Raw genomic sequence first — 24,937 nt, 5'->3', positions numbered from 1 at the left:
CTGATTTTCACCCGCAGCACCATACAAGAGGGCCAAGGTCACACATTGTAGCTTTACAGGGATCTGGAACCGTACTGCTTGCCCACTGTCCTACTAGAACTTGAGCTGCTTTCAATATCCTCAGCCGGGGAGCGTATATTAGCAGGGTCTAAGTGAGGAGGACTGTATGCTGAAGGTGCACTCTATGTTGTTCTGCATCCAGTGGGCACCGAAAGTATTCAGCACCCCACCAAAACAGATTGTCAGATAAATGGATTCCTGTGCTGGAAATGCATGATACAATAACAGTGTGTGCTTCTGTACGAAGTTTTCAGATGAGAATTGCAAAATGCTTTTCCAGTGCTAATGCAGTAAGCTTCACAATAGACCTGTGGTTCTTAAACTGGGGGTGTTTGAGGGCCTCAAAGTGGGTCATGACCCCATTTTAATGGGGTTGCCAAGGCTGGCGTTAGACTTGCTGGGGCCCGGGGCTGAAGTGAAAGCCCGAGCCACACCACCCAGGGCCAAAGCCGAAGCCCTCAGGTTACAAGCCCCCGGCCTGGGGCTGAAGCCCTTGGGCTTTGCCCCCCCCCGCCTGGGGGCAACGGGGCTCAGGCTTTGCCCCCCCTGCCCAAGCTCAGGCTTCAGTCCCCTCTCCTGAGGTTGTGTAGTAATTTTTGTTGTCAGAAGGGGTTTGTGGCACAATGAAGTTTGAGAACACTTGCAATAGACCATGAGTAGCTTTCCTCATGGGTAAGTATGATTGCCCTGCTTTATAGTGGCCCAAGTCAGTAGCAGTGCCAGAAAAAAGAACCACCTACTCCTAGGCCTGTTGTTTAATCACCAGATTATTCCCTCCATGTATACAAACCAGGGGCCAAATTCTTGATATGAAGTTGGTCCCCAGAACAAACGTGTGCATCTTTGAAAGCAGAGTTGTTGCACACTTATGATATGGCTAGCAAGAGCCCCTGCCCAGATGATTTCCGTGAGGTGCTATGCACAGAGAACATACATGTACAAATGTCGATGCCACCCTAGGACTCGCTTACACAGCTTCTCAGTGAGGGGCAGCGAAGTGGCCTCTCCATGGTTTTTGGGAGGAAACAGCATAAGGGTAGACAGCTCCCACCTTGTACTTCTGCTCTGACTGCAGGGAGTTTGGAGCATATACCTATCTATGTGCATTGCTGCCAGCAAGTTGCCCTATTATTTTATCTTATAACTGAAACACGGGAGTAAGGACACAGACCAAACACCTCTTAAACACACAGCCCAGTTGCAGTATTTTGACAGCCTTAAGATACAACAGAAAATTCAGTAAATATGGCACTGAAAGTTCAGTCCACCGAATAAAATCTGGATTCTCTTTCATGGTTTCTTCATTGAACATAGCTGTGTGAAGAAACAAGATGCTCTAGCAGCAAGTAACAGACTGACGTGCCATATTGTGACTGTTGATGAATGACTTACAAATGTCTGCTAGTCCAACAGTGCCAATTTATGGCCTATCTGTTGTTACTGTGATACTTATTTCTCTTTTAAGTGGCAAGATTTTACAAGTTTTTTTTAATGAGATCCAGAATATTTGTTTCGCTTTTATCCACTAGCTTCCTGTATTTCAATTTCTTTTCTTAGACTTACCATTTACACAAGTATCCCTGGGATACCTTCATCTGGCCAGCTTTCAGAAGTGTTTATAGTGAATAAAGAATACCTTTAAAGGTGGGATTCATCGCTGTGCAGAAGACCAGCACACAAGGTCTGTGCACCACTAGGTGCCTTCTGCATGAGAGTGAATTTCACTCTGAGTGACTAGAATGATTGCCTTGGTTACATGCATGCTTGTATATGTTAGCTGAGAATCTGCATCCTCAAAAGCAGGTTTTATTCTCATTCCTTTTGTTCTTTAATAAACCGGTATCTTTTGTGGTATTGTGTTCACACACTCCTGACCAGTTTGATGTGTAAATAGTTATTTGTATGGACTGTCACAGTAAGTATACATTCCTTTCTAAAAATCTGCCCCCCCTTGGGTTTATTTTGCTGTAATTAATATTGCTTTGGCAGGGGATGGGAGTGACTGTTCATAAATTTGAGAGACTGTGCCATGGTGGGGTGGCCACTGGGAAGAAAAGTAACCCTGTCTATAACCAGCCACTCAGGGTTGGGGAAGCTGCATGAGAAGACAATGAATCAGAAGTGCTTTAGGGAGATGGAAAATCCTGGAGGTTAATTAGCTCCCCAGGAAGAGGTGGTAGTAGTCTAGGAAGCTCCTGTATGGGCCCTACTGGTCCGGCATGTTGGGGATTCTGCTTATGGTACATAAAAAATTGCTTCCTGAAGGAACAAGTGATTATGGATGGCTGTGGTAGCTGGAGTGGCACATAGCCAGTGATACTGACAAACAGCTTGAGGAACTGGGTTCGTGTATACAAGTTTCTTTTAACAAATATGCATTACTGGACCACACTTTGAAGTCTGCAATTCTCAACTTCTCTATAGAATGTTGCTAAGTCACTTGAGCAACTATTTACTGTAGCCAGTAGCTGGTTTTGGTTCACTTGCCACTGACTATGTAAATAGATATTTAATATTGCGTGCTGGTGCCTGGAGTAGACAGCAGAACTGCTGGGAGATCTAAACTGTTCTGCTTCAGACAGCATTTAGCCAGTGCAGTTAATTCTCTGGTACAGTCCAGTCAGGTGACAGGGGAAATCATTTCAGCAGAACAAGTCAAGCAGAAGGGGAATAACTCACCAACAAACCATTTACCAAATGCATCGGCTGCTTCCACAGCTTATCGGATCACATCTGGAAAGGCACTAAAGGGTTGTCATTCTGTGCACTGAATAAACCAAGGTCGTAGTGTGGGATAAAAGGGAGCATATTACTTCCCAGAAGTTTGTGTGTAGACGTCTTTGTCATGTGTAGGACCTGGGTAGTATGTATTCCTTTAAATACTTTGGGAACTCGCAAGTGGGCATCCATATCTTCTATTGCAGAACTCACTAGGTCTAGCAGAACAAAAGCGTGTATATGTAGCTAGATCTTGTATGTTGGAATATAGTTAGTGAACATGGTTATTTGGAACTAACTGTGCATTCCCTTTCCTTATGTTTTGTGGGGAGCAAAGGCACCCTTAAAGATGGTAATCCGTGAGTTCAATTCCCTTTTTGGCTTCTCGTAGCTGAGAGGTACTAGCTTCAAATGCTGTGGCTGTTTCACAGCACTGGGGACTCCAGGTAATAAAGATTAACTTCACAGTTCCTAAAAGGAATAATAATCTGGTTGAATTTATGGGGGCTAATAAAAAGTGATTGATACTGAACTGAACCACAGGAGTTGAGTGCTCTCTTGGGAGTTGTATGCTGCTCAACATATGGAAATGGCAGAATTGAGGCAACATATGTCCCCTTTTGCATTTTATTATAATATGCAACCTGAATATAGCGGGGGAATGAAGCAGGAAGGTTTGAGTAGGGTGAAGTGAATGAAACAGAACCAGAAAACAATGAGAATAAAAACAGTTAATACTGAAAAGCTATTTCATGTACTGAGAGTTGACCATCATGCCCACTTAATAAGAAAAAATAGTTTGTGACCATTTCAGTGAAGACTGCATCATAGAGAAAATGCACAGCAGTTAGGGTTCAAACTGAACAACAACCTTAATTCTGAGACTTCTGGACATGTGAGTGTTTCATATAGTAATCTTAATGCTCTCTCAGCTTAGTTCGTATATGTGTTGTAATTGTCACAAGGAAAACACAAATGTATTGCAGTCCATTTTCTGCAGACTACGTCTTTTCCCCATTTATAATTAGTACCAGCACTAGATGCCATAGCAACAACTTGTATACAATGTGGTATAAATCAAGACATCTGCGTTCCAATATAGCGCATCCTTTTTAGACCCACATTTCTTATAACTATGATAGTTTGACTGTGGAATTCATCTCTGCTTGCCATATCTAAGGCTATGTTTATGTCACAAAGGTCATGGAAGTCATGGATTCTGTGACTTCCAGAGACCTCCGTGAATTCTGTGCCTCAGCCTCAGGGGCTGCAGGACTCTGGAGCTGACAGCCAGTGGGGCCCTGGCAGGCTTTGAGCAACAGGTGACAGCAGCAACAAGTGACAGGGGACTTTCTGCAGAGTTCCAGCGACAGGTGACAGACGCTTGAGGGGGCTATCCTCAGGGTTCCAGTGACAGTCTCCCGAGGGGGACACCCCGGGCAAGTGGCTGGGGTGTCCTGTTTTCCTCTTTGGGAAATATGGTCACACGCAGCTCTCAGCCGCCATGGGCAGAGGGGGAACCCCACAGCTCCCACCCACCAGGGTGGTGAGGGAAACTATGAAGCCTCAGCAGCAAAAGTCACAGACAGGTCACGGCTTCCGTGAATTTTTGATTATTGCCCATGACCTGTCCATGACTTTTACTAAAAATAACCATCACAAAATCTTAGCCTTAGCCATAAGTAATCAATTACTAATTAGCAATCAATGTTAATCATTCTCATTTTCTTAGAAACAGAGCTGAAGAAAATAGTGTGGGTAAACTCTCTCTCCTAAAACCTATATCCCTTCTCCTGTTGAGAAGAGAAGTTAAGGAAACAGCTCCAAACTTTATCTTGCACCTCCTCACACATTATGAAGTGCATTAGCAGTACTGCTGTTTGTCACTAGTGTAGTTGCAGTTACAGGATTTCTTCTCTAAACCAATATTTTCTGGTGTAGTGATTACTGCAAAAATTATACTCTGGGCTCAATCATAGTAATAAAGAGCATTTTTTCATCCAAATTGTGATGGAAAATCATATTCTTAGTTATAAGTTGATCAGAAAGATTTTTTTTCTCTACAGTTTAACTTTAAAAACTTTAAAATAGCTTTAATTTCTTCAAAAAGGAACCGCTAGACTTAAATAAATAAATAAATAAATAAATAAATAAAATAAAAATTGAAAACATTGAAAAAATACAAAGCTCCCAAACCATTGTGGGGGAAATCTACTGCACTCTCACGTAGCTCAGTAATCAGACACTATGCGGATAGGGTGTCAAAGCTCTGGAACTGAAATTACTGTTCCTAAACCATCCAGGGCTAGGATATTTTATGGTTTTAACTTCTAGTACTCATGTTTCCAAGCTTTTCTCCACAACTAATGGCCAGAATTTTTTTTTTTAAATGAAAGTAGAAATTCTCATGTAATCATCTGACTCCAGAAGCTGGGGCTTTAAGAAAAACACTAACTATCATGAGAGTCTTGATAAAATCACAGCGGTTGACTACAGTGATGCTGTAGGGAACAGCCCTGCATTGACAGACTTGTTTACCAACTCCCCCTGATATGCACAGTTTAAACACTTTTAGTCAGAATCCCAGTATATATCCATAACTCTTAATACACACTGTGTACATACATTGCACAAGAATATTAATGATCTGAGTTATTACATTTCATACGATAACTCAAAGAGCATATTTTGTACAAAGATTATTACAATAGTGTGTAGGGTGTGAATATGGGGTACTTTGGGTCACAACAACTTATTGTTAGGTTTAGCTGCAGTCCCTGTCTTGTAAACTTTATTGCCAGGTGATGGACTTCTAAAAATGAGGCTGATGCTTGCACGTCCCTGAATTGTCACAGCCTGAGTGGTGCTGCTGCTGCTGCTTGCAATACTTGCCATTGGATGTTGAAAATTGGGGAAATTCTATGAAACTCCTCAGAGTTATCTCCTAGGAAAATCCTAGCACTCCTCCTCTGATGCTGTACATAGAGAAGACACTTTCAAATGTCACTGTCACTTCCAATTTAATGTGTGCTTGACCTCAAACTTAAGAATGCCCCACTGTACATGTGAATCAGACTAAAATGATTAAGTTTTGCAAACCTTTCAGCTACAGGCTTTCCAGAGCATTCCATGGTTACAAAAACTTCTTGGTTAGGTCAGCTCTAATCTTAGGAGTGATCAAAGCTACCTCAAGTAACAATAGCAGCGACGTGACAAGTTTGCCACGTACTGGAGCAATGGCACCCCACAATATTGTATTAGTTGTACTAGATCATACACAGTATGGTACAACTTGAACCTCAGTGCATGAATCTTTGTATTATTGCAGCTGAAGTACAGGATAAAGTACCTCCAAAACTGATTTTATAGAGAAAGCGGGGCTATTTGGCAACAAATAAAGGGCACCCTTTAAAGTAAGGGATAGCTGGTTACCAGGACCATAAGAGTCAGTTTGCCGCAGTTAAATGAACAAAGGACTAAACTGGAATACGTTCTGAATACTGATTGTGTGCTCATAGGACTCGGAGCTGCAGGTGACTGACTGCAGTTCTGATCACCGGAGAGCCCTGTATCACTCCTCGGGCTGTCTGTTTATATTGGCCAAGCTTTTTCAAAAGTGACAGTGATTTCTGGGCACCTCAGTTTTTGTGTGTCTGACCTGAAACTCCTTTAAAGGGCACTAGGTGGCTACTAATAGGAGTGGATGCTTGGTACTTTAAGAAGATTTGGACCTTTTAAGGATGTCAAATTGAGTCATCCAAAATCATGAACCACTAATCCCATTGTCTGGGGCTTTGCTAATATTCTCACCATCTAGGGGAAGCAGAAGGGCAATCCTTTTTGTAGCATAAAATAGGCTGCACAAAACAAATGTCGCATTGACTAGGGTTTTCCTACACATGTTCTAAGCAGGAAAGTAATTGCAACAGCAGCTGTCTGAGAGGTGTTAGTGGTAGCCACATGTATTGTTTACTAATGTCTTAGTCCCATGCCATATGGGATAATGTTACAGTAAGCGGTAATAGTGAAAGCCAGCAAAAAATGTTAAAGTAATAATTTGCAAAAAGTAAATTATTTGTGTCATAGCAACAGCAGCACTGGGGACAGAGGGACAGAGACGGCCTGGCAAACAGTAATTTGGGTTATGGAACATACTTTGAAAGCAGGATTTTTATTTCTAAAATGAACACATTCCTCGGCTCTTACCTGACCTTCTCCTCAGGGAAACGAAAGGAGGAGGAATAGAACGGGAACACAACTATGTCAGCATGAGAAGGAATGAATTCAATGCAATGGGAGGGATGATCTCTACTTCCATCCTCAGGGACCTTCCATTTGTCTTCACTATCTTTTTAGCATAGCACTGTACCTGACCTGAGCTCTCCGTGAAAGTTCCTGAAGTCCAGCTAGGATACTGTGCTAAGCAAACACACATCTCTTTGTGCTTTGTTCAATTTTAATTTCATTCATGGATATCCTGGCTATGACTGACTGGCATCTCCATGACAGAAGCCATAATTCTTTACCCTTCTTGCTAGTTCTTTACTTTTTCCCCACTTAGGTTGAACAGTAAAGCTGCCCCTGGTCACTTCTCTTATAATCTGACCCTAAAGCTATCAAATCCTTCTGACCCCAAGATCTCTGAGTAAATGTAGAGTGGATGATATTGGGAACTCAGCTTTCCAGTACTTAGGGTGGGAACTACCACAGTAAACTTAACTCATTTAAGAACTTATCTGTCCACCTTAGGGTTTTATCCTGCTGCTCAGCACCATAGTATCTAAGCACCTTCTCCATACAATCAATAGCAAAGTCCTTAGTAGACTTCATGGAGTCCCTTAGCCCTTCTCCCTTTTCAGGGTGAAAACTCTGCTTGGGGCTTTGTTTTGAATTTTTTTAATATATTTCATTAATTTACTGTTTCAATTCTGTAAAGGTAATGTTTGGATTTTTAATGATACTGCCATATACAATTCTAATACTAAGCAAATTGTACTAGGCAATGGCAAAAATAGACAGCCAAATCCTCATTCTTCTGAAGACGGTGGCAAGCCTCCAGTTGCTTTTGAGTAAGGCTAGGATTTGGCTCACTTTCTCTTTGTCTATGTCATAGAAACAAGAGGAAGGAAATAGCTGTACAGTTTGTAATATTCTGTAAAATAAGCTTGCAGTGCACCTTGCTTTGGTGTCAATATTATGGTATGCTACGAGGCCTTTGATTTCTGGGATCCAATTTAACATCACATCACATCACAGGATTCTGGTTTACGCATTTCATTTCAGAATTATGAAGTAGGAGTAACAACAAATTGGATTCCTTGAATCTTGTGACAATCCAGATAGCAAGCTGCAATACTTTGCAGTCAATGTGCAATGAAGCTGGAACCTGGCATGTTGTAAATGAGCTGGAACCGCTCTAGGGCTCTTTGCATTGCTGCTTTCACTTTGAAAAGCTGCGTGAAACTGAAGGGAGAGAAGGAAATGAGGTGGGGAGGGAGGAATTAGATAATATCTATTAACAGTAACTGTATTGCACCAGTGCCTAAGCACCCAACCAAGGCTGGGCGCCTCATTATTCATACAACATGTAGTAAAAACAGTCTCTGCCCTGAAGAGCTTGCAGTCCAAAGAGACCAAACAAACTAGGTGGTGGCAGAAAGATGCATCACAGAAAATGAATAGAGTGGTGATGGCTAGCAAACATGGTTAGATATAAAAATTGGGGTGGGTTTTAGATTTTAGGTTTTTGTATCCATGTTTATAATGTTTTATGGGAGATTGGGTGAGAAGGGAAGGTAGGAAGGGACTACTTAAAGGGAAGGTGAAAGACAACTGAGGGGAATGAGCAGAAAAAGTAAGGAAAGGTGGAGGACAGGCAGAGTGAGGCTAAAGTGAAGAGGCCGAGCAAGGGTGCAGGGAGAGGATGAAGCAAGCAGCCAATCAACATAGGAGAGAGAATGTCCAGCATACAGGCTATAGATGTGTCAGCTCCCACAGTGTGCTGGGTACTTTCCAAACATAGAAAGCACCAGGATTTCTACCCCAGGGAACTCTGTCAAATGACAGATCTCTAAACAGACAAGGTGGGTGAGGTCCAATAAAAGATATTACCTCACCCACCTTGTCTCTCTAATATCCTGGGACCAACACGGCTCCAACTATACTGCATACAGATCTCTAAACAGTTGGTGAAAGGAAGGGGAACAACAAATGTTTAGGTGTGTTGTTAACTATAAGTAAACAGAACATGGGAAATTATACCAAGTTACTCTCAAGCATGACATCCGTTATCAAGCTCCCGTCTCTATATATAAGCATGAGTAATTAAAATATTAAATTGCAAGGATTTCAGGATGATAAAACAGCTCATCCTGCTTATTCCATGTTAAGCCTGCTGTAATGTACCACATCCTATGGAGAGAGGCTTTTTCCTATAGCGATTTTTCAGTGTAAGGAATGCAAGTGTCATTCTGATCCTTACTGTAGAATTAGTGCTCCTTTCTCTGGCTCTTGGATGGGACTTTCATTCGCTCCTCTGGGGACCGGTTATGAATTGCTTGTCCAATTTTTCAATGCACTGAATAACTGGATCATGTGGTTTTTATATAGTCCTTGCTAGCCGAGCATTCTTATCACATATAAAGAAGCGGCAAGTGTTGCTGTTTGAGACTGAAGTGCTATAACATTTTGGAAATATCTAAAGTATTATCATTAAAATTTAACTTAAAAGAGAGCTGGTGGATATATGGATAGACAACTTCTCTTTAACTTGTCTTCCACGTATTTCTCAACGGCAGACTTTGGGCAAGAAAGACCAACTTTTGCCTTCAGAGATGCATATTCAACTGCAATTAATTTCAATGAGATTGTGCATCAGATGCTCATGTTTAAATCTGGCTCTGGAATCAAAAAAGGAGAGAGAGTATGGTCTAGAGGGTAGGGTGCTGGACTAGGAGTCGGGCTGGAATGGCCTGGCATGTGACCTTAAGCAAATCATTTTCCCTCCCCATTTCTCTTCCCACCCTATGGATGTCTTATCTTTTGAGACTGTGAACACTCCGACTGGGACTGTCTTTTCCTTGCGTTTGTTCAGTGGCAAGTATGTTGGGTCCAAGTTTTCAGTTGGTGTCTCTAGGCCAGGGATGGTCAAACTAGAGCCTGGGGGACACATCCAGCCCTTCAGATATTTTAATCTGGGCCTTGAGCTCCCGCCAGGGAGAAGGGTCCAGGGCTTACCCCATTCTGGCACTCCAGCCAGGGAGCAGGGTCAGGGGCTTGCCCCACTCTGCATGTGCTGTGGCTCTGCATGGCTCCTGGAAGCAGCAGCATGTCCTCCCTCCAGCTCCTACATGTAGGATCAGCCAGGGGGCTCCACATGCTTCCCCCACCCCAAGCACTGCCTCCACAGCTCCCATTGGCTGGGAACCGTGCCTGCAGGTGCCTGCAGACAGAGCAGCGTGCAGAGCTGCCTGGCCATGCTTCTGCGTAGGAGCCAGAAGGGGGACATGCTGCTGCTTCCGGGAGCTGGTTGAGGTAAGCACCACCTGGAGTCTGCACCCCTGACCCCCTCCCCTGCCCCAATCCCCTGCCCCAGCCCTGATCTCCCTCCTGCCCTCTGAACCCCTCAGTCCCAGCCTGGAGCACCATCCTGCATCCCCAACCCCTCATCCCCAGTCCCACCCCAGAGCTGGAGCCCTCACCCCAGCCCCCAATTTCGTGAGCATTCATGGCCTGCCATACAATTTCCATAGTCAGATGTGACCCTCAGTCCAAAAAGTTTGCCCACCCCTGCTCTAGGCACTTCTGAAATACAGATAACATTAATAATAAGCTAGTTCCGGGTAAATTGTAGGTGGTGTGATACGTTTTTTTATTCCATAAAATAGTTAGACTGAAAAACGGGAGCATTTTTTAAACTGTGTTCCCAACAGCCATAACCCACCATTTCTGGAACTGGGCAACAATGAATTATCATATGAACAGTGACACACGTGCTCCATGACAGATAGCAGGAGACTGGAAAAACATTCTACTCTTGTGTGTCTCACCAGTATCTATTTTATTTTATTTTTAACACAAAGAGAAAGTCAAACATTTAGCAAAGTGATTTAAAATGTAATTTTGGTCTCGTAGCTAAGTGACATGATTGGAATTTCTCCAGCTAATAATGAGGTCTCTAAACCTTATTCCCACAAGTAGCTGACTGACTTCAGACATGTGAGGAGTCATGTGTAATGGTGCAGGATGAGGACCTTTGAAGGAAAACTGGGAGAAAGTTTTGTTAGGGTGGAATGCCAGAGTCCTGTGAGGTTGAGAGACCTGGAATTCTGAAAACAACTTGAGGCAATTCACCTATTGTAGCTTTCCTTTGAGCATATAATTTGTAGGATTTAGACTTAAAAGAAAAAATCCTTGAAGAATCCAAACCTGGAGGTAAGAAATAGAGAGACCTGGGCCCTTTTGATATTTAATTACCATCTGTCTAGAGAAGGATCTGCCCTCCAACTATACAGACCCCAATAACTTTGCACTATAGGGTTCTGAGCTAACAACTTCTTCAGCACCGTTCTCTATAATCCTCAATTGGACAATCATTCGGCAGGAGGAAACTGGCGTTCGGTTGTTTCAGAAAAAAGTTCTGTCTTTCCCATTTTCCCACCTGGTTTGTAGAAAGCCACATCTTATAGCAATGGTGGCCGTGCAAAGAAATATTTACTGTAACTATTGCTGGTATTACGGTAGGACCTTGAGGCCTCCACCAACATAAGTGCCCCATTGTGCAAGGCACTGTAGACATATAGAGTAAGCAAGAATCCCTGTGCCAAAGAACTTACTCCAAATAGGCCAGACAGATAAATGGTGGGAGAAAGGAAGTACTATTTCCATTTTTCAAGGTGGGGGAAATGGAGTCACAGAGCGTAAGTAACTTGCCAAAGGTGACCCAGGAAGTCAGTGGCAGGGCTGGGAACTGAATACAGTTCATTTGAGTCCCAGTCGAAGGCCTTCACTGCTAGGACATCATTCCACTGTGAGGTAATAGATCACTCAATTATGGGTGTCCAGAAAAATAAGCAAAATAAAGCTGTTACTTTAAAAACCTCACCGTAATCTTAGTGTGAGGTCTGCTGGTTGGACACGAGTGTCACATCGGATCTTTAAAGCAGAATCAGAGGTGCGCACGATTAGGATGGTGAAAGCCGTGGTTCTAACTTCTCCCTGTCCCTAGTTGGGATGATTTGTGCCTCCTTGCAGGGAGCGAGGTGTGTTCACAGAGGGAAGAGTTTAGGTATTCCCCAGGGTGCAGAGACTGAGCAGTCCTGGGTCCCAGACCTTATGGAGGGGAGGCGCAGAAGTTAGGGACGGCTTGTTCCCCACCCACTAGATCCAGAGGCAACCTGACTCAGAGCACTATGTTTGCTGCTATTTTGAGTAAAAGGATCGTCAGAAATAATAATGTTTTCCAGCTACACCTGATGGTTTTAGGTCTTTGCCTCTAAAAGTATTGGATGGGCTTGAAAAAATCAAAGGATATTTTTTTCTACTCTCAGGTGAAATGGCACAAAAGGCTTCCCAGCAAACACAAATATGTGTGCTGGAGATGCAAATAAAGAGAGGCAGTTTCTGAAGATCTCCCTTTTCCTAACGGGGGAGCCTGCCTTGAGGCAGCGGCAGGCTGCTGCGAGGCTTTCGTCTGCCAAAGAAGAAAAGGTTATTAACTTCAGCTGAAGCTGATCAGGTGTAGATTGACATTTGAACAGCCCATCCAGACAGCAATTTGCATGAGAAATGCACTTTGAAGAGTTTTTGATGTATTTGTATCTTGTGAATTCATATTATTTTTCGCTCACTCTTCCCATTTTCATACACTACGGCTCCTTTCCATTGATTATTTAAAAAACGGAAATGGGGAATTTCATGCTTCGCTCTTCCATCTTATTCCTTCACTCTGAACCAACTTTTTCTGTTCTCCTTAATAGTAGAAAAAAGGCCAATAAAAATGCAATGATAACAGTGAACCAAAAGACAGCAACCTTTGACAGCCTAGCACTGTGTAGGAGATCAGAGAAGATGGCTATAAATCAGAAGAGAGAAGGAATGCAAATGCAATAACGCCCTGAAAAAATGAGGAAGAGAGAAGTTAAGTGATCATACAATGAGCCAGTGGCATAGACAGGAATATATAGTCCCCCGTGCCAAACTTTAGAAAATCTTCATGTCACTGGGAATAATACAGCAAATCTCCAATGCAGATGTGTTTTTGTATTCAGTTTGCAGAGAAACTACGTACAAGTGATACATGATGCAAAGTGCGTTCGGTACTCACATCAGGCACCGTGTCTAAGCACTATTTGTGAAAAGTAGTGCTATGTAATGAATAAAGCTGCTAGACAATTCTTCAGGACATGTTTCTGAAGCACCCAATAAGAATACCCTAGTAATCCTTTTGTCAGAATCATTTCAGAGGAGGAAAGTAATATAGGTGGAGATATATGCTGGGCTTTGCCTCGGGCAAAACATCAGCATTAATCAATATGTAGCACCTGACTTCAGGGGAAGAGAAAACCCTGATCTATACTAGTTCTTCAGTGGTTGGAGTTCAGATTTCTCCATTAGAAGTTGTTAGGTTAGAATAATGAAGAAGAAATGGACTATGAGGCTGGGATATATATAATATATACAAAATCAAGTATTTTGTGCTCTGAATGGAAAACTTTCATAGCTGTGACTGTATTAATTTAAGGTATTGTACAGCTCACAGAATGTTTCATGTGTTTATGTCACAACATTCCTGTCAGGTAAGGCAGTGCTGTTATCCCTGTGTTACAGATGGGAAACTGAGACAATAAATGAGTTGCCCAAGGTCTCACAGGCATTGTGTGGCAGAGCAGGTTATTGAACCTAGTTCTCCTAAGTCCCAAGATAACACCCTAACCACTGGACCATCCTTCCTTTCTCTACTGAAGATGTGATGATGTGCTTACCAAAGCAAGCCGTAGCTGGAGGGAACTCCCTGCCATTTTCCAACAACAGTTATTCTCAGCCAAGCCCTTAGAACGTTTGTTATAAGCACTTTTTCTCTTCTCCCTGCCCCATTACCAACCTTTCCAGAGACAGCATGAACACTAGTCCTCAGTAATAGTCAATGAGCCTATTCTTGGGCAATGGAGGACTGAAATTTGGCTCCAAGTGTCAAACTTTCAGACTGGCAGTGGCACAAGCACACGTGTTCTAGATGTAGGCATGCAAATATTCTGCTATTGTGCACTCATATAGACATGCATGTGCACAAGCATCAGTTGCATTTGTGTACCTACATTGGCTAGGTGCACTTTTGCATGCACCCATTTGAAAACTTGACTCTGTATCGTCTGCTGAAGAGCTGGAAAAACTAAGAGGGACATGTTAAATTGTCTAGTGACTTTGTTCTCAGAGCTGAACTATGGATCAGGAGATCCTACCCCACATTTGTGATGTGGAACTAGGTATGCTCTGACAGAGATTTATGGAGAATGCCTTGGATGCTAACTACACTGGATGGGAGAATTCACAATTATACAAGTTATACAAGAAAGTGTGACTCTTAAAAAGTTTGAAAGTTCACTTTATTGTGGTTTGCACTTTGCCTAGATAAATGGGAAGTGTTCCCTGTGGAGAAAAATCAGCTAGGTGAAAGCTGTACTAAGGAGGAGAGCTGTGTAATACTCCAGTATTAATAATGTCTTCTCACAAAGTTCTACACGAACATTATTATATTTTTCTCATTAAGCCTGTGTTATGACTTCAATAAAAGCTTTAATTAAATATGTTATTAATGGGAATATGGTTAAAATTATAAGCAGATTCTCAGACAAGCTAAGAACTAGTCTGATAAACTTTAAAGTTTTTTTTCCCCATAAAAATAGAATGGAACTTTTGGTGGGATTTTTTTGAGCCTTTTGGGTGATGAGGTTGACTGGAGGAATTGTCCTTCATTATGTTCAATTTTTAAAATCCTGATTTTGCATCTATGTTCTTGTTAGATCTCAGTAGCTTAGAAAGGTTGGGCCTGATCTGTGTTCGGATGGGAGACCTCCAAGGGAAGCCTGTAGCACTGAAGGAAATGAGTGGGTGGTCCTGTGGTAGCAACCTTCTCTCCAAATTGTCACTGCCCCAGCATGGTGCTAGGAGGTTCTGCACGGTTGGAGGTGCCATCTCTCCTACGAGATTTAAAACCCAGATCATGAACACTCATTTTTCACAGGCTCTGGGGTATCAACATTGGCTTAATAAAACATTGAGGTAATTACATTCTCCCTAAATAACTTCCAGCTGCTGTTTGTTGATATCTATACTCTTCACTGTTCCTGCCAGGAGGTGTAACCGCTTCTGGGGTGGAATATTATTTCAGTGATTATTCAGGATAAGCCTTGTCATGAACATTGAGACTCTTCAGGATGAAACTATTTATATGGATGTAAGCTACTTACAATTTTTTTTCAGCTACTCTATATTCCTCTTTTCAGGACGGGTCAGATGGGATAGAAGTCATGCAAAATCCAGCATGATACATGCAAATAAATAAATTACAAGGCTATTTTTTATATTAAGATTGAATATGACAATGCAAAAGTGTTGGGGTATACAAAAATTGAAGGGCCTGTTAGTAACACTTTGCTTAAATTGCAAATACTATGTATGCTTAAGTATATATTTAAAAGCCTAACTAGTAGTTGAAAAATACTATTTATGTGCAATGTGGGTGATGTGAAATTAACTATTGCACATGCATATTAGAAAATCAGTTGATTTCCCAAGCTGTATGGTAATATTATTAATCTGTATTTGAAAGAGTTAATTAAGAAATCTGCATAAGACCAGGGGTGCCTCAACCTACTCAGATAAAATAAGAACTAACCTGAACTTGACTGATCTTTTGAGAAATGGGAAAACTTCTGCTAACTTTTCATTTTCAGTCTCTGTAGGGACTCGTAGGGTAAATGAAACGGTGAGAGGACCTTTCTGGCCCAGTCAAAGATAAGAATAAGCATCTCAAGAGAGCCAATTCTTGCTAGATTTCCAGTCTGTTTGCTGCTCTAAAACATATGGGTGAGCCTCTGAATTTTTAGGTGCTTATCTGAACCTGGAACCTTTTTGAAGTTAGTCCATCAGTATTTCCTGTCATCAGGTGTCTTATTTCCTGGAGGATCTGTTCAGTATGTGTTGATATGCACATGTACCTCAAAGATCAAAAACACATGGTTAGACCACTTCTGACATAGCTTATGCTATTAGGAGTCAGTAAAATAATTGGCTCTGTTCCTGAGGCTAGTAGGCTTCCTTTTGAGTAAAAGATGGTGTGATCTTTGTGGGGTTAAGGACTGTGTCCACCACTTGGTTTGGAAAGCACATTACACCGATTGGGTGTTACCACAAGTTAATTATAACGGATGTGTTAATTCATTGTTAATCTCTTACATAATACTTAATTCTGGCATTTATTGAACAGCATTCTGTAGTCAGTGCACGTTTGGACCAAGACTAAAGGAGGCAGATGGAGGGTTTTCGCAAGAGAGAAATATTACCTCTTGTATTGGATTTGATACTGAGAGTTATGCAGAAAAAATGGCATGGTACTGCATGCCAGGGACAACCACTGGTTTAGATCCAGGATGAAACTCAGGGTGTAATTTTCAAAAAGGTCTAAATTCCATTTTCAGAAGTGACTTAGGAGCTAGGTCCCGTTGTGACTTAGGCTCCTAAATCATTTACACTGGGCTGATCCTTACTTACCCCTCTTAGGAAAGTACTTTCCTAAGTAAGGGGCCTTCCCCAGCCCCCAAATATTACAGTTGTCCCTTCAGCAAGCCAGAGCTCCAGAGGTGAAAGGCCATTTGATTAACTCACTGCATCATCTAGCTCGCTCTAGTGAGCTTTCAGTAGACAAGGGCCACACTTGCTAAATCCCTTTTGAATTATTTCTCCACTAAAAAGGATTATCCTATTTTCTATCTGAGTTTTTTCTCCAGGTGAATTGTTAAAACTCCAATTAAACAATTACTTGCTCCATAAGTACTTTGGACTATTCTCTCTAAAGTAGGCTAGACCGTGCAAATAAAGCCTCACATCTGCATGTTTAGCATTTAAGTGGCATTTTTAAAATGAGAAAATAAAATGAGTTCATGGAAATTAATTCCCCATTGCCCTGGACATTTTATAGGATTCAGTGAACTAGTCTCAGAGTTCATGAGAGATAATAAATTTCAGAAGGAATTAAGATAAAGTGACAACTTTTTAGCACAAGAACCATTTTTAATCCCAGTAATAAACAGCCACTCAAAAGGTTTCCATAAATCTGTTCAGCAAGAAAATAGAATGAATCTCTCTCAACACACTTGCTGCTCAGAGCCATTATCGGGACCAAAAACTGTGCTAAAAATATTACAGGATTTGAGGGAAGATGGAACAGGCTAGTTGCTCACTTGGCTGATAACAAATGAAATCTCCTTGAAGAGATTATCCAAAATATGACTTCTCAGGACATACACAGCAAGATGCCTTGGCTGAGATTCAACTTGCTGAAAAGGTGGGGTGGGGGAAGGCTCATATGCCCTTCATGACTCTAGACTAAGGTGATGTCAATATCTTCACCGCAAGCTGGGGTGACCAGATGTACCAATTTTATAGGGACATTCCTGATATTTGAGGCTTTTTTTTAATATGGGTTCCTATTACCCTCCACCCCCTTCCCGATTTTTCACACTTGCTGTGTGGTCACCCTACCACAAACACCAAATATCTGTATTTGAGCACCAGGGCTGAGTCTGGAGACAATTCTTCTTTATAAAATAAAACAACACTTTAAAAAGTATATATATTGTTGTGTCAGAGCATATGCTTAAAATGGTTAAAATAAGAGTATTATTTGTGTTAATTGAAATCACTTTGTTTGTGAACATGTAGAAAGGAGAAACAGCCTGTTCCTGCTATTCAAAGAGTAGAGTATATTTCAATGTACCATTGAAAGTAGCACCAAGGATGCGAAAGAACTGACTGAGGATTTTTTTGTCACACCAAGCAGAGAAAGTTCTGATTCTTCAGTGATTACCTTGTTCATGTATGTGACTGAATAAGAGATTTGTGTGTCTCGCTGTTTATTGGGTAGAAGGAATCCAAAGATAGGAAACAAAAAATTGCCAATAGGAGAGAAAATCAGAAAAAGATGCCAAAGCTATAGTGATTTGAATTCCTACTGGTAGCCCAGTGAGGTGGCAGTAGGGTGGGGGCAAATTGCACAAATTAACCCTTATACACAAAAGAGGTGCTTGTAGAAATAACTATCGTTAAAGAATAAACTTCTTTAATATTTTTAATATGATGCTGTCTAGTTAAATCTTTAACTTCTGTACTTAAATATTCAAGCCAAACCATTTATACTTAGAACTGACCTAATAATGTCATCTGAGTACAGAGTGTGAACTGACCCATAACTTGCAGTGCAGCTGATTTTATAGTCCAGTATTTTGTTATAATGTACAACTGACTTGCTCATTGGGGCTCTGATCCTGTTCCCACTGAAGACAATGGCAAAAATCCCATTGACTTCAATAGAAACAGGTTCTTCCTGGGTTTCTTGGTATCTAATAAAAATAGCTTTGTACAGTATGAGCAGAGTCCTCTGTCTTATGTTATCGATGGCTATAATCAGTTTGGTCTTTACTATTAAAAGGTCAACTAGTTTATTAAGACTTTAACATCATTTTCAATAAGATCTGATACTGTTGATGACCCTGACATGATATAGGACAAAATCAATATAGCTTTTTATAATTTAAAGATAAAAACAAAGACTTCAAAAAGCAGTACCTTTAGATTCAACTTACTGTAACAAGTGCAGAGATCTGTATTTTGTTTTCCACCCCCCTAAATTAAAAGAACAAAACACACATTTTGTATATTAAGTAGAGCTGATTGAAGAATAGGAACCTACTTTTATGACAATTGATATTTTAAAACATTCAAAATAAACCCACTGTTTTTCAAAAAAAGTTGTGTCTTCAAAAAAAAAAAATCCCAAAACTTCTATCCCATTTTTTTTAAATAAAAAAACAACAACCCCCTCCCCCTCAAATCAGTGACCATTTACAAAATGTTTTTGGTTAATTGTTTGCCTTTTTTATTTTTTCCCATAAATTATCTGTTGACAATGCCATCAACTTTTTGTAAAAAATTGCCAGCTTGAAAAGTTATTTTTGATGAAAAATCTGTTTGAACAATTTCCACTCATTCTAGTCATAAGTTGTTGGCTGATGTCTAAGTACAATCAGGTGTGGCCCGTCCATGTAGGCCAACTAGGCGGTCGCCTAAGGTGCCAACTTAAATGGGGTGCCAAATTGAAGAAAAAAATGAAAAAGATGAAAAAAATACAAATAAAATAACAGAAGATGTCATTATTTCAATCCCCATGCGTGTACAGAGGGGATATAAATTATAATTCATTTCTTTACATTTCTGAGAATTTATTAATATGTCAAATGTTTTATTTACTGCAAAGATAGATAATATTTTTGCAAATTTTTTTCAGTTTGCGATGTAGGGTCAAGATGACCCACTTTGCAATTTTGATAAGCAATAACTCAGCCACAATGAAACGCGTTCGCCAGCGGCAAGAGCTGCAATGCTAGTGACACCTAATTTGAATATACATCAAGGTCGCATAACCGGAAATTGGAATAAATAAAGTCCATAAAAGAAAAGTAACAGAGTTAACGCTTAATAGACTATGAAAGTGATGACATCACACTCCAAGTGGGTAACTGTGAGGAAAGGGATTACTTTCCAAACAACTGGTGTCAGGTTATAATGTCGAAAAAGGTCATTTTGTTTGTGTAACTGGTGTGACTAATTGTTTTAATAGGTAAGTGACTGTATGTTACTAATCACTGAACCTTTAAGCAGTGAAAAGATGTGTTGGGATGTCTGCAATGTTTAAATCACCAACCATGTGGTGGGTGTGTCAGCCATCCTTAATGCTATAATGCTTGCAGTTGGGAGCACAGTCCATAACAATGTTCAAATGCCCCATGGCAGAAAGAGGAAAAAGAAAACCCTCAAGAGCTGAGTATCATAAATGAAAAGCTAAGAAGGAAAAGGACCAAGAAAAACAGCAAGGATCCTTCCTGAAATATCTTCTCTTTAATCCAAATAAAGATGGAAGCAGTTCCCAGCATCCAGATGAAGGAATTTTACTTGGAGAGGAGGTTAGCTCACATCCGCATGGAAGCAGTTTGGAACGTCAAGATGAAGGTATGTTACTTCGAGATGAGAATAGCTCACATCCACAAAAAAGCAGTTTGAAAACTCAAAATGATTCATAGGTTCATAGACTCCAGGACTGGAAGGGACCTCGAGAGGTTATCGAGTCCAGTCCCCTGCCCTCATTGCAGGACCAAATACTGTCTAGACCATCCCTGATAGACATTTATCTAACCTACTCTTAAATATCTCCAGAGATGGAGATTCCACAACCTCCCTAGGCAATTTATTCCAGTGTTTAACTACCCTGACAGTTAGGAACTTTTTCCTAATGTCCAACCTAAATCTCCCTTGCTGCAGTTTAAGCCCATTGCTTCTTGTTCTATCATTAGAGGCTAAGGTGAACAAGTTTTCTCCCTCCTCCTGATGACACCCTTTTAGATACCTGAAAACTGCTATCATGTCCCCTCTCAGTCTTCTCTTTTCCAAACTAAATAAACCCAGTTCTTTCAGCCTTCCTTCACAGGTTATGTTCTCAAGACCTTTAATCATTCTTGTTGCTCTTCTCTGGACCCTCTCCAATTTCTCCACATCTTTCTTGAAATGCGGTGCCCAGAACTGGACACAATACTCCAGTTGAGGCCTAACCAGCGCAGAGTAGAGCGGAAGAATGACTTCTCGTGTCTTGTTTACAACACACCTGTTAATGCATCCCAGAATCACATTTGCTTTTTTTGCAACAGTATCACACTGTTGACTCATATTTAGCTTGTGGTCCACTATGACCCCTAGATCTCTTTCTGCCATACTCCTTCCTAGACAGTCTCTTCCCATTCTGTATGTGTGAAACTGATTGTTCCTTCCTAAGTGGAGCACTTTGCATTTGTCTTTATTGAACTTCATCCGGTTTACTTCAGACCATTTCTCCAATTTGTCCAGATCATTTTGAATTTTGACCCTGTCCTCCAAAGCAGTTGCAATCCCTCCCAGTTTGGTATCGTCCGCAAACTTAATAAGCGTACTTTCTATGCCAACATCTAAGTCGTTGATGAAGATATTGAACAGAGCCGGTCCCAAAACAGACCCCTGCGGAACCCCACTCGTTATAGCTTTCCAGCAGGATTGGGAACCATTAATAACTACTCTCTGAGTACGGTTATCCAGCCAGTTATGCACCCACCTTGTAGTAGCTCCATCTAAATTGTATTTGCCTAGTTTATCGATAAGAATATCGTGCGAGACCGTATCCAATAACTTATTAAAAGGCATTTTACTTCTAGATGAAGACAGCTCAAAACATCAGACTGATATGGAAGTGGAGAAAATTTATTCACTTTCAGAGAGACATGCAGAAATTGAAGTAAATGAAGTAGAAGGAAGAAAGGATGAGGAAGTTACAAACAAGTTACAGTATGGGAACCCAGCTTCATGGCCCAGATATGATGACAGTGTGCGGCGAATTCTCGTGGAACATGGGCCTTAACAAGTTCATGAATTTTCCTTCCCTAAGGATGGAAATAAAAGAAAATTCTCTGCTCAGCATTACAAGCGGAAACTCATTAATGGGGAAGAAATTCATCGAAACTGGTTACAATATTCAGTGTCGAAGGACTGTGTTTTTGCTTTTGCTGCAAGTTGTTTAGAAATCAAGCAATTGGTACATCACTTACTGAAAATGGTTCGAAGGACTGGAAAAGCATATCTTCAGTTCTTTCTTCACATGAAAGAAGTGCTGAACATTTGGAATCTTCAAAATTGGAAAGAACTTGAATTACGGTTGAAAAAAGGAAAAACTATTGATGAAGAAAATTTACGTATGATCAAGGAAAAAGAATAATATTGGCAACAAATGTTAGAGCGTCCGATTGCTTTAATGAGAGTTCTCGGTGGGCAAAATTTAGCATTCCGCAGCCATGGTAGAAATGAAAAAATTATTCACTCCAGGTAATGGAAACTTTTTTAAAATTTGTTGAAGACCTCGCTTTGTTTGATCTAGTCATGAAGAAGCATCTATGTAAAATAATTGATCATGAAACACAGGTTAATTGTTTAGGAAAAATATGCAGAATGAACTGATTCAAATCCTAGCAAATGCCATTAAAAAGAAAATTGTGGAAGTTGCCCATTCTGCAAAATACTTTTCAATAATACTGGACTGTACACCGGATGTGAGTCGTGTTGAACAAATGATGATGATCATTTGTTTCATGGATATGGAAAAGTCTGCAGGTGAAGATAATGTTGAAGTGCCCATAAAGCAACATTTTTTGGGTTTCATACCACTGAAGGAGATATCTGGAGCATTGATGACTGAAACTATTCTACAAGACCTTGAAACAATGTCATTATCTGTTGAAAACTTACGTGGCCAAAGCTATGATAATGGGAGTAATATGAAGGGTAAAGACAATGGTGTGCAAAGGAGAATCATGGAAATCAATCCTAGGGCCTTTCTCGTTCCTTGCAATGCGCATTCTCTGAATTTGGTTTTCAATGATGCTGCTAGATGCTGTTTGGAGGCAAGCAGTTTCTTTGACCTGGTGCAACGTGTGTATGTGTTTTTCTCAGGCTCAACACTCCGTTGGGAGATTCTGACTCGCCATGTGAATTCTCTAACTGTGAAACCACTTAGTCAGATAAGATGGGAGAGTTGCATTGATGCTTTGAAGCCTCTTCGCTATGAACTTGGATATATTTATGATGCCCTAATTGAAATTTCTGATGGTATTACCTTTACTGGATCATCTGGCAATACAGCATGTTCAGATGCAGAAGCTCTTGCAAATGGCCTTTCCAAGTTCAAATTTGTGTCTTCACTCATTTTGTGTATAATATCCTTTTCGAGATTAACCTCACTAGTAAGCAGCTTCAGGAAAGAACTTGAACATACATTCTGCTATTCAAAAACTGCAGCAAACTAAAAATATTCTGAAGGAATTCAGAAATGATGAAGGGTTTGAAAGAATACTGGTAGATTCTCTCAAGTTTGCTGAAGAAATAGACTTTCTGACAGAATTTGAACCAAAGCCAGTTCACGTTCAGCAAAAGAAACACCAGTTTTTGTATGAAGGACCCAAAACAAAGGTTCAAAGTGAATTTCTACTTTGCAGTCCTTGATACTGCTATTCACTTGGTTGATGAAAGATTTCAACAGATACAGCAGCTAGAGTCAGTATTTGGCTTTCTATATGGTATTCACAGCTTGCAAAAGAAAACAGCAAAACAGATAAGAGAATTTTGTATAAAACTGCATTTTTATAAAATTTTTATAAAACTGAATTTTGTATAAAACTGCATTTTTCTTTGAAATTGGACTGAAATATCACCTAGCTGTTGTGTACAAATCTATTCTGAAAATTTAATGTGTCTATTTTATCTGATCTCAGAAACATTGGACAGACAGATAAACCAAATAATTAAGCCTCTGTTTACCAAAAAAAAAAACCAAACAAAAAACAAAACCAAAAAAAATGCTTAAAAACATGAAAAGGAAAAAAGAGGCAAAATGTTTCCCAGTTTACCAAAACCCTCAGCCTTGATCTGCCCTTGGGGGTGGGGGCGCCAATTGCATGGTTTGCTAAGGGCGCCAGTTTCTAGCAGCTAATCTAGGGCTGCCACTGAGTACAATATTCAAGTTTGGTTGTGCTGTTCTTCAGGAAGGTTCTTGGTTAGTTGACTGAGCTGGGGGGCACTCCTTAAGGAAGTTTGTTTTGATGTTAAACAGTCTCCTAATTGAAGTGGTGGGTGTTCTGTAGGCTATTCAACTCTGTGGAGAATTTCCACATTATACAGCTAGAAAATAGGGATGAGTGGCCAGAAGCAAGATTCCCTTTCTCTTCTTCCCACACTCCCTTCCAAGCTTTTACAACTTCATCTCCCCCTCTCCCCTCCAAATCATTACCAAAGTGGAAAAAACATGTTTGGGATCTTTCCCGTTCTCTCCGTGTTCCTGTAAAGAGGGCTGTCACAGCTGCACTAAACACCTGGAGAAAAGAACTACAGTGAATGGTAAGGTCAGGAAAGCTTTAAAGCAGGGAGAAGGGAGGACCACAGCAACTGGTATGAGAGTAAAAAGGTGTTGGGGAAAGAGACAGGAGAAGGTCAGTGATCCAAAGGAGAGTTCGAGAAGAGAAACGTACCAGCAGCCAGGAGAGCAGAACCCCCTTTTGTCTCTCAGAATCCATGAAGGAAAAACAGAATATCGAGAGAATGGGAGTGACATGTGGGAAGTGCCAGATGCATGTTACTTCATGGCAGAGATGGATGCCTCTCTTGGTTCCATTGGGAAGCTGATGTTGAAACTATAACGCCATATCTGCCAATGGCTGCTTCTAACTGAAGCCTTCCCAGAGTGCAAGGTACCATCTGCACTTCCAGAGTGTTAGTAGGTGGTGGCAGTAAGACTGAGAGAGACCTCCAGTAATGAAATAAGTGTTTTAAAACCTCTTTCTCCATATTCCACTTACATTGACAGGTCAGGCAGCTCAAGAATGAATTCAGTTAAGCAAATAGTTTTCCAGGACATAAATGGATTGATAAAGAATAATTCTGTTAAGAAAATGTTTCAAATTCCTTTCAAGTCTCAAATGTGGATTGCAGTAGTAAAGGGATTTGAATGACAAAATAGATTAGTTGCAAACTTTAATTCCTGATCTTGTGCTCTACATGTGTGCACACACTGTTTACATACATGCAGTATGTGCATTCCTAGGGGGCTGCACAGTGTGCAGTAAGCTCAGGGATTGTAGTTATACCTGGCTTCTATGCAGGGGGACAAGGGGTAGGAGGCTTTTGCTCCCTCGAGCATTCAGGACACGGATAGTCTGGACCATCGTTCTTATGAAAAGAACGTTTTACAAAATGTAAGACTAGAAATGTGTTCATTGGTTTTTATTTTTATTTTAAAAAATCCATTGAGCCATTGTTG

At 40.8% G+C, this 24,937-nt stretch overlaps 1 protein-coding gene across 1 annotated transcript in view; it reads left to right on the top strand.

Moving 5' to 3' along the window:
• NECAB2 (N-terminal EF-hand calcium binding protein 2) overlaps positions 1-24,937 on the top strand; it is a 303,651-nt gene that overhangs the window by 133,413 nt on the left and 145,301 nt on the right. The window lies entirely within an intron of this gene.

Source organism: Chelonoidis abingdonii, chromosome 19 (assembly GCF_003597395.2).
Source record: "Chelonoidis abingdonii isolate Lonesome George chromosome 19, CheloAbing_2.0, whole genome shotgun sequence".
NCBI lineage: Eukaryota > Metazoa > Chordata > Testudines > Testudinidae > Chelonoidis > Chelonoidis abingdonii.
Note: the sequence above shows the minus strand (reverse complement) of the source record. Positions and strands in the feature narration are given on the sequence as shown.